The sequence below is a fragment of the Malaclemys terrapin genome, chromosome 16 (assembly GCF_027887155.1).
Source record: "Malaclemys terrapin pileata isolate rMalTer1 chromosome 16, rMalTer1.hap1, whole genome shotgun sequence".
Lineage (NCBI taxonomy): Eukaryota > Metazoa > Chordata > Testudines > Emydidae > Malaclemys > Malaclemys terrapin.
This window is the reverse complement of record NC_071520.1, coordinates 22,736,769-22,748,023: the sequence shown is the minus strand read 5'-3', so window position 1 is coordinate 22,748,023 and position 11,255 is coordinate 22,736,769.

Here is an 11,255-nt window from a genome sequence, read left to right as displayed (position 1 = left end):
GGTGGTGGTGGTGGTGGGGGGGAAATGCTCATGGAGGCCCTGCTCTGGCTGCGCCACTTCCCTACATTCACCTATCATTCCTTTCTTTAAAGGTGACCCTCCCCCATCTAAGGCTCCCGTCCCTCACCTTATAATACGGGCCTCAGTTCTCACCTGCCACCTCCTTCATTCCCTCTCCCAGTGACCTCAGTCCCTTCCCAGCAAACAAACAAGCCCATCCCCCATTGCCCAAGCTCCCAAAAACCTGCAAAGCCTCTACAGCCATTTATTCACCCACCCCCGCTCTCCGAATGGTTTAAGGCCCAGCCCCAGCCAACGGGCAGGACAATAAAACGCTTCCCTTGGCGCACGTTTTAAAAAGCAGCCCTTCAGCAAGCTAGACTGTGGCATGTCAGGAACTTCCTGAGCCTGAAGTGATTGCAGCAACTGTTGTTTTAGTAACGCTGTAGCCATTGAGCACAGTCAATATTTGGACAGCGCAAAAAAAAGACTGCCTCAGCATTGCCCAGAGGCCCACAGGCAAGGGGCGAGCAAGCCTCGTGTTTGCACAGTGTGTTCCGGAACGTTCCCCAGCGAGACCGTGCCTTCGTTAAGCCAGTCATTATGAAAATGAAGAAGTGGCCTGAAATCCCAGCTCTGGGAGCCTTTCAGCCCTCTCAACACTAAGAAGAAAACAAACAGACTGCAGCACAGTTAGCTCTGCCGCTGCTCTGCGTGAGCCAGCATTACCCAGCCTGTGCTCTGAGGGGAGCGGGCACACGGATATTTAGGACAAAGGCATCTCCCTGTTGGAGGAGGTTTGGCCTGAGGATAGGCAACTGGACCACAAACAGAGACAAGCCTTGTCTCTAAGTGGGTAAATTGCCCTTGTGGTTAAGGAACTGGACTAGGCACCACAGAACTGGATTCAAATCCCAGCTCTGCTACAGACTTCCTGTGTGACCTTGGGCAAGTCATTTAATCTCTGTGCCTCCGTTTCCCATCTGTAACACAGGGATACTACTACCGTTCTCTGCCTTGCCTATTTCGATTATAAACTCTTTGGGTAGGGCCTCTCTTTACATAGTTGTACAGCACTTTGCAGACAGGGGCTCTGTTCTCAATCAGACCCTCTAGGCAGTGTCATAATACAAATAATTGGGCAGATTATATAGATGCGCAGGCACTGTACTGGGAGAATGAGCACATGATGGTTGAGAGTCATGGGGTCCCAAATTTTAATCCTGGCTTACTCACAGGCCAGAAGGAACCATCATGATCATCGAGTCTGACCTCCTGCACATTGCAGGTCACAGAATCTCACCCACCCACTCCTGTAATAGGCCCCTAACCTCTGGCTGAGTTACTGAAGTCCTCAAATCATGGTTTAAAAACTTCAATTTGCAGAGAATCCAGACTCTACCAGTGTGAGGCGGGGGGAAATTCCTTCCCATCCCCTAAACATGGCAATCAGAGGGACCCAGAACATGTCAGCCAGAGCCAGCAGCCAGACACCTGGGGAAGAATTGCCTGTAGTAACTCAGATCGTTCCTCCTGTAGCGTCCCATCTTTGTCCGGCTGGGGCTATATGCTACTAGCAGTCACAGCTGGCACCTGACACCCAGTGTGGCTTTGAACAAATCACTACGTCCCTATATCTCACTTCCTCCCCAGTCAAATGGAGATAATCCATAGGTGGTAGGAACATGGTGAAGATTAATGCTTGGGAAGTGCTTTGTTTAAGCATATAAAGATGCTATATAGAAGCTACCCGATTCGATTAGGTCAAGAAAGAACGAGTGCTGACCTAACACAGCAAAACCATCGAAAGGGGAGACATATATCCTACAAGGAAGTGTGAGTCTTCCAGTCCGATAGTTGTTTGGGGTGGGGTTATGCCAGTGACTAGAGGCCAGCACATTATATAACTACAGAAGCAGCAAGCACATGCAGTGACAGCCTTTCAGAACGCTTTGCTTCCCACTGCTAAAAATGCTTCGTGCTTCTATAAGCTCTTTAAACAGCCACCCGGCTGGAGCCAGAAGAAGCCTTCTCCCAGCTGCTGCATGCTGTTTGAATTGCTCTGCTCACTGCATCGTGCTTCACATTAAACTTCCAGCTCCTTAGAGGGGACATGCCTGTGAAAAATGTAAACGCAGCCCTGCCCGGCCTGCCACTGCTGTGCATAGCAGCTGCTGAACACAGCGTTCATGCTGTCCTACAGGAGCTTAGAAGTGTTCAAATGCCCATCCCCAATCTTAGCTCAGCACTGGTTTACTGTATTGCCTTAAGCAGGCAGCTGAGGGGACGAGGGGAAATAAAAAATAGCAACGGGGTATCTAAAATCATGCTGAAAGCCTCAGGAATTCTTTGAGCTTTAACTAAAAGGAGCCTGTCCTCTCCTCATCTAGGTTTCAGTCTGTTTGCATTCTTCACACTTGATTCTTCGCGGCACCGATGCTGAACGTTGAGGCCAAAGAAAAATAAAGCAAGGAGCAGGACAAAGAGCATACAGGCCCTGACCCTGTGTTAATAAGAGGGCGGCAGCACCAATGCCAAGTTATTCCTGGAGGAATGAGGTCGCAGAGGGCAGCATGGCAAAGTCCACAGCTTCCCCAAGGAGCTCAGGGGGAGTAGATGTTCACTTGAGTATTTTGCCTGGTTTCAAGGGTGCACATGAGTTTCTGGTGCAGGATGCCTTCCTGATCCCAGTAGTATAAAGTGAAACTAAGGAAATTCAGTCCAACAGAGGTAGATAAACCACACCCATAGTTCAGGCTTGATTTTCCCCATTGTGCCCCCATTTTTCACATTTTATTTTAACCCCACATTCAAATCTAAGCCCTCATTCCTGATGTGGGAGAAAGCCAAGTAGTTGGAGTCATGTACACTTATTTTCACCTGTGATTCATTCAGTGATTGCAAAGTTATACAGCTCGCAGGCAGAAATTGCATACAGGGAAAAAGAGGCCAGGCTTCATCGGAGCTGACTATTTATGCCTGTAGAATTCACTGATAACTGGACATATGCCCAAGCTTTCATTTGGTCGGCAGGCTGGAAAATGGCAGGATGCTATGGGTTAATAAATGAGAAGAAATAGCCTTCAGCCACTGGCAAAGCCCAATAGTCTCATAACCTTTATTTTAATTTTTGCAAAGTACATGTCTGATATTATCTTCCAACTTAATGCATCATTGCCTCTAGCCACCCACAGCCTGAAACCACACACACAAAGCCCAGACAATTTATAATATATTCATGCGTGCAATTTCAGGTCTCTTGGCTTCTCAAGAGGTTTGCCTTGTGTCTCTCCTGTAGGGTGACAAGAGCACCCAGCTTGGCTTCACGGTTCTCACACCTGAACACAAAGCACAAGACGCCACAGCAGACAAGCCAAGAGATGCAGAAGCATGTGCATTGATTGAGATAGAGCAGACCTGGAAAATCAACTTGATGGAGAATACATTGACAATACAACAAGACTTGTGAGTGGCTAAGCAGTCATCACCTGCCGTGCATTATGGGTAACTGGAGTTTGAGGCCTAGCGGAGAGCCAGATTTCAGTGTGATGCCACCCCCCAGCTAAGGTTTAAGATGGCAACAATGGGAAGAAAAGCAGAACTCAATCGTACACATCAGAATGCCTGCCCATGACTCTCAGCAGCTGCCTAAATCTCACCAGCTCCATGAGGAACCCTTCCAGAAGCACCGCGTTCTTTGATGCGGATCTGGGCCATGCAAACAGCAGTGGTTCAAGAAGGGACATGAAAGGAGTTGCATTTGATGTATTAGAGGATAACCCCTGAGGAATCTTGGGATTTGCTAAAGCGTGGATTGTGGGAAATGTGAGCATTTCGGTTTTCCTGCCCCAGTATCCTTGCGGGCACATAAGGTGTCTGAGAAGGCCCGACAAAACCATCCACAATGCACCACAAGTTGGAGCCAAGCTAGGAACTCTGGGATGCATGCCCAGCAGTCAGTGTGGCTAACACCACTGAGTGCAACGCGTGGCGTAACCATGAGTGTGAGAGTTCAGCAGATGACTGTATTGTTCATATTATCTGGCCCCACGTTAAGCCCAAGCGATACAAGTCTGCAATCCAAAACAAAGCCATAAAGGGGAAACATGTTGCAACCCTCCCTTGTTGCCATTGAAAGAAGAACATGAAACTCCTTTCTTTGAGACGCCCCTGGAGAACGGAGAAGCTGCTTTTCTCCTGTCGTGATTGCTCCCTGCACTTTGCATCCTACACTGCAGCCCTCTGCTTATGGAGGTGTTTTAATCAGGCCATGAGTTTGCTTTGTATTGTGTGGTGCTGTGTTATGTGCAGGTGTGAAGTCACAGCATTTCTGCCACAAGTAAATAGCGACACACACACAAAAAGTGTCACTAGACTGCAGCTCCTTCTGGAATGCCCGAGGCATTCAAAATACACCCCATCTGCATGGGGTGAGAGCAGACATACACCGCTGTCGACACCACACGTTTTTTAAACTTGACCCTGGGAACTTAGTACAAAGGCATTCAAGACAGTTAACAGGTGACAGGAGCACGGAATGTGATCGTAAATACACGTAAATGTCCTCTCCCTGATCGCCTGCTATTCCAAGCACAATAGAAGCAGTGAAGAAAAAGGACACACACAGGAAGAGCTGAGGGTATATTGAAGTGGCACAAATAATGTGATAAAAATATGCAATTTATGTGGAGGGGGAAAAAAAAAAAATCTATTGAGGTCCCAGCAGGGCCTGGGCGGAATTTGATCTAGTCTGACACTCAAAAAATAACCCCTCCTCAAAGAGTCAGCACAGGCCAATGCCGGAAGCGGACTTGAGAGATACAAAGTCCTTTTCTGCTGCTCCCTTGGCACAAAGTGAAGTTCAGGCAGAAAGCAAACATAACCTGGGCACCATCAGTCAGAGCAGATTCATGTAACGATTCTGAAAAATTGCTTTGCCAAACTTCCCCAGCTCTGCTCAATGGTCATTTCGGCAACAGAAGGATTGAGCCCAAGAGGTAGCCAGTGGCAAAAATGTCCTCTGAGTGAATGACAACAGTACCAAGGCACTTTTTAGAGACAACAAACAGGCCTCAAAATGCCTCTGAGAGGTCGACCAGGGTCATTAGGACCATTGTACAGAACAAGGGAAACTGAGGCACAGATTAAGTGACTTGCCCATGATCAAAGGACAAGTCTGTGGCACAATCAGGAATAGAACCTAGGACACCTGGCCCCAAGAGCACTGATTTCACTCTAAATAACACTGCCTCCCAGTTGCCATTCTATCCCAGTCTGTCTCTGTACAGCTTTCACACCTCGGCAGGTAAATTGCTTTGCAGGTTACACTGTAACTCCCAGTAACCCACTTTTACAATACACAGTCATTCATTTCCATAGCCACAATACTGTTGCCATGGTGATAGCAAGAAGAATAGTAGAGAAAAGCAAAAAGTTGAGATGCACTATGTTCCCATGACAGGAAAAAAAAAAAGTGACATGTGTGCTGTAAAAATTGCATGATCGGTTACGGCCAGTCTCATATTTTAATCCTTGAAGAGCTTTGTGACTTAGTAGATGGGGTAGCGAATCGAGAAAAAGGCTCATCCTTGAGAGAAAGAAAAATTGCAAGGAAACCCCTATGTTAGCTCCATTAGATCCAATCGTCAATATGAGCGGAGAATGCTCAACGCCTCCCAAGAAGTCCTTAGTACTTTCTGATCTCAAGCGCTTATGCAGTTGTGCTAAGACAATACAAACAAGTCAGCCAACCCCAGAATACGATCACCTCCACTCAAACTTGAGGGATTCCAGGAAAATGCAAACGGGATGCAAACCAGACCTGGTTCTGGTTTTCTAAAACAAAAACCAGCGCAATAAGCTTGGTCAAATCCAAGTTTACCCTCACTCTTCTCAAGTGTTAGTGTCTCCCAGTCCTACTCCCCACCCCAAACCAATCATATGCAGATGGGCAACACTGTAAGAATATGCCCTCTCCTCAGAAATAGGTAGTGCTGCATGACAGGAAAATAAGCAGCAGCTAGTACAAGATGGCCATTTAGGGCTCTTTTTGTTGTTGTTTTTGGCAACTGAAACATTTTTAGCAGGTTGAGCAAACATTTTTGGTTTTGCGGAACATTTTTGCTCAACCAGCTGAGATTTTTCAGCTTTCGGTTGCCGCCAACTGGAAAAAAATTCAGGTTTCACGTTTTCAACAAAAGGCTGAAAAAACAAAGCTGTTGAAAAATTTGACAAACTTGTTTTTTTTCCCCCTTTTCATTTTCCATCCATTATTTTCCACAGCCAAGACACCATGTTTCTTGACCAGGTGTCCTGGAGACTCGTGTTGAACTTTCAGCACTTTTATTGGCTTTGTGTGGCTTTGGACAGGTCACTCAAGCAATTCTGTGCCTCAGTTCCCCGTCTTTACAACAGGGTCAAATGTCCCTGCTTCACTGAGGAATTGTGAGGATAAAATCCATTCATGATGGTGAGGTGCTCAGATACCATAGTGAGGAAATCCTGCATCTTGGTAGGGGTTAGACTAGATGACCTTTGTGGTCCCTTTTAACCCCATGATTCTAGCTAGGTAGATATGACTGCTGTATCTCACCCATTGCTTATACATCTCTTGGTTAGTCCTCACAACATCCTGCTTTAAAGTTCGTTTTGCGGGCATTGAAACCACCAACTCGGGGCTGAATTTCAGAGAATAAGTGTCATCAAAGGTTTAGTGTGGAGAATTAGGCGTCCCGTGTCCCAGTCTCTTTTCTTGAGTCTGCCACCACTTTGTTATGAGGCTTTTGGCAAATCACTTAGACGATTTTTCAAAGGTGGCCTCAAAGTTTGGGTGCCTCTTTTTTTGAGTACCCAGCTTGAGGCACCTTGGGTCTGATTGTCAAAGGGCCTGGGACCCGCTTCTGAAAATAAAACACAAGGGACCAGATATAGGTGCCTAACTGCCTCTTCAGGCACCTTAGTCCATCATTCGAGCCCCACTGACATCATCAGAACCACCGCTCGGCTGATGCCTATCCCGGTAGGTGCCTACGTTTCCCAGCAGCAGGAGGATGCAAAGCCACCTCACTTGCCCCAAAGCAGGATTCTCAAGCTAGGCGTTCCCCCACCTAGCTTGCCAGCCAGGCCCAGCGTACTCAGAGCATGGCAAAGACCTGTCACAAAAGACAGCTGCAAGGATGTGTGTCCCCCAGCCTCGGAGGCAGGGACCAAGGATCTAAATCCCTGCTCTAACTGACTTGGAGCTAGGCCCTGAATCCAGGTTTCCCAGCATTCCAGGGGAGTGCCCAGACCACCAGGCTGTTTGCTATAATAGTCCCTCTCTCTTCTTCTCCCTTCCCGGCAAGAAAGGTCTGGATTTTGGCTACTAGGGCATGAGCAGCTTAGATGTCTAACTCTAGGAGAGGGTTCACAGGTGAGGAAAAGTGGGGAAATTTAAAAAAGGAAACTTGGAGAGAGACATTTTTAATAATTTAATTTTCCCCTCATTATTATTATTAATTTCCCCCTCATTATTATTTGAACAATTGCAACCAGCTCAAGTTCTTAACACCCCAGAGGCCGAATTTGCCTTTTGCAATTTCATCTGGATATTTTGAGCAAACAAATGGTGGAGCCGTGAATTAAAAGCCAGGTCTTCTATGTCCCAGTCCAGTGCTCTATTCCAAGCTCTGACAGAGACTCCCCGTGTGACCTTAAACAAGTCCCTTAGTATCTTCCTGCTTTAGCTCCCTGTCTGAAAAATAGAAGTCAATATGCCCTTTGTCTAGCTTGTCTATTGAGATTTCACATTCTTTAGGAAAAAGAGCACCTCTTACTATGCTTGTACAGTGCCTAGTATAATGGGTCCTCTAAGTACTGATACAATATCTCTACTAAGAATATGGAATAACTTCATACGGTATGTAGCCCATCCATGCTGCGTGTGTAAGATTTTCATCAGTCTTTTTTATAGTACTTTTCAAAGTAGGGAAGATGCAGGAGGCTGGGTTCTTCCCTTTACTATGGAAATGCCATTCATTTTAAAGCCTGCAAGGTCCCCTGTACAGCACAGTAGCCCATGGGAGTTATTCCTAACTGCCCTAGTCTCAGAGGCAGAATTTCAGGGGGTGGTGGCATCATTTAATGCGTTGTCATACACACAGGATTTGGGGGGGGGGGGAACTATTTGAATGCTGTATCCTTAACTGAACCCATCACTTAGCAGAAAAGCTGTATCTCCACTTTTTATTTCAAAATTGCCACACGTACCTGAAAATAGCAGACAGAATAGGCTATTCTGTCTGCTGGAGACATGCATCAGGTCAGGGGAGAGCAAATAATAAAGCATTGTTTAATACACTGCAACGGGCCCAGCAAATATTTAACTATCTTAATATAAATGACCTCTGTGTCATTTTATTAACTCGGAAGACGCTGTAGTCTCTTGTGCAGGAGGCAGAAGAAAATGCATACGCTCTATGAGAAAATAAAGAGGAAATTGAGGGAAGATGTTATCGTGGTTATTATACCTACCACAAAGTCTACGTAGGCCTGCTTGGGCAATGCAGGAATACAATTTTAATAGATTATAGACAGTGCCCATCATGTCCTGATGGTTTACAAGACACCTGCATTCATCCTGCTCACTCCAGGAGTCGAAAGCATTTAAAGAGAAAAGACACAGTTCAGCATGAATGAACTGTGAAAAGACAGACCACACCCAAGCAGAGCTTTCTATAAACCGAAGAAAGAGCCACCATAGACACCATGAAGTCTAGTAAGGACTTTGCTATTGACAGCCTAATTGATGTGATGGGCAGAGTATAAGACCCTGAGATAGGTCGCTCTCTCCCTTGCACTGGGAAACGTAAGACTACTTCATACTCTAGACACTTTGGGTCGCATCATCTACTTTCACGCGTGGCATGCACTGGGATGTGCTGGTGCAGCATCAACTCCCTATGAAGCAGCTGAAATCCCTGCAAAACGAGCAGGTTGCACTACATTATCCATTCCCAGGGTGACTTCCACTGTCTCGCAGGGTTCATTCAGAGACGTTACTGTAGAGTTATTGTCCCCCATTTACTCAGATACATTATAGGATGGTCCCAGTAATGAACATTAATGTTTCTCATGGGAACATCTAAGGAAGCTGTTATGGAACCAAAATTATCACGTGGCTTCACAGTGGCCGCACGCTTCGCTTCATGGATGTGAAGTCCGATTGATTTTGGTAAGACTACTCCCACATGAAGCGGAGCACACACATTTTGTAGGATGCAGGCATGAATCTAGGAACAGGAGCGGCTGTCTTCTTCGACAAGGTGTACGTATAGGCACAACTAAAAGCCTTCCATTATTTACAATGAAATTGAAAAAGGCAATCCAATAGCTCTAGTATGTAGTTTTCAGCAACTCCTTTAGTCATACCTGTACTGTCTATTCCGACACGTATTGTATTACAGTAGCACCTAGAGGCCCACGTTGCTGGGCACTGTACATACACATCGTAAGAGATGGTTCCTGCCCCAACGAGCTTACACTCAGGGGTCGGCAACCTTTCAGAAGTGGTGTGCCGAGTCTTCATTTATTGACTCTAATTTAAGGTTATGCATGCCAGGAGTACATTTTAACGTTTTTAGAAGGTCTCTTTCTATAAGTCTATAATATATAACTAAACTATTGTTGTATGTAAAGTAAATAAGGTTTCAAAATGTTTAAGAAGCTTCATTTAAAATTAAATTAAAATGGAGACCCTCCGGACTGGTGGCCAGGACCCGGGCAGTGAGAGTGCCACCGAAAATCGGCACGCGTGCCACAGGTTGCCTATCCTTGGTCTAACTAGACAACATGAAAGGTTGAAGAGGAAACAGAAGCATACAGAAGTGAAATGACTTACCTGCTGTGAGGCCTGGCAAGTGTTAGAGCCGGGTGGAGAACCTTTTCTTCTGATTCATAGTCCATTAGACCATGTTGCCTTCCATTCCCTCCCTTCTCCCATGATTCCACAGCAATAAAGGGACACCTGACCTGTCACTAAACTTTGTCAGTCCAAAGAGTGAGCGAGCGAGAGAGCAGGCGCGCCTTTGTCTGTAAACCCTAGCGTTTAAGGCAGTCAGGCTGGTGTGACAGTCTTACAACTTCTTAAAATTAAATTAAAGTGTTACATATCACACCTGCAGAATGGTTCAATATGTCTTACACTTTTATATTACAAGGATATTTGACTCTATTCCAGTTTGAGGTCCTTATAAAAACATTTGACATGTTCCAGCAGTATTAAAGCACTCTGCAGTGCACACAGCAATTTTAAATTATTGCAGCACTTCACATATTTTCCTTTTTATAAGTACCTGGGTTTGCACAGTTTTCTACCATGTGGAGCAATTTAATAATATTGGAGATCATCAAATTTTATGAGTGGGAGTTTAGAACTGATCGAATCTGGATGTGTGCAATGTAATTTTAAAATCATTAAACTTTCAAAAACGCTTAACAGCATCAGTGATGGGTTCACCCATGCCGGACCCTAAACGGGCAATGTTAGTACCCGTAAAAAATTTTGCCTGATGCAGACCTGAAGTGTTGGCTGTGTTAAGACAGCTCTGGGAAAAATGAAGATTAACACATTGGCAAAGGTTAAACTATTAGGTATTTTTTCAACAATTCTGAATCTTAAGTGCTTCCTTAGACCATCAATATCTATTAAGTGAGTTTCTTTGCATTTAGTCCTACGCCAGCCTAGATGAGACCGGTGCTTTTCAAGCATCGACTAAGGTGCAAGACAAGAACATGGGAGGATCATATCAAAGAAATATTCTTCCTGGATTGTAGGCAAGACGTCACGACCATTGGAATATATTGGAGAGCTTCTACACCTTATGGCTGCATTTAAACTTGTATCCCCCAAGCACTTGACACTTAATCACTCCTCGTAAAACCCTGGTGAGGTAAAGTAGATATCTCTAGTCTAGAGAAATTGAGGCAATAAGATTAAGTGACTGGCTCAAGACAAAGGAGCTGATGACACAGCCGAGATAATTTAAGAGTCAAGGGGACCAAGCATACAACAGAAAGTGACAGATGACTCCCCTCACAATATAGGATTTGTATCAAAGACCTTGTCTTCTCATAAAAGTAATACCTGTACTACTATAACTATGTCAATATAGACAAAGCAGTAAAAAAACAAAACAAAACAAAAAAAAAAAAACAAAGTGGTGGGGAGCAGGGGTTGTACCAGTATAGCTATATCAGTAAAAACTACATCTCTGACC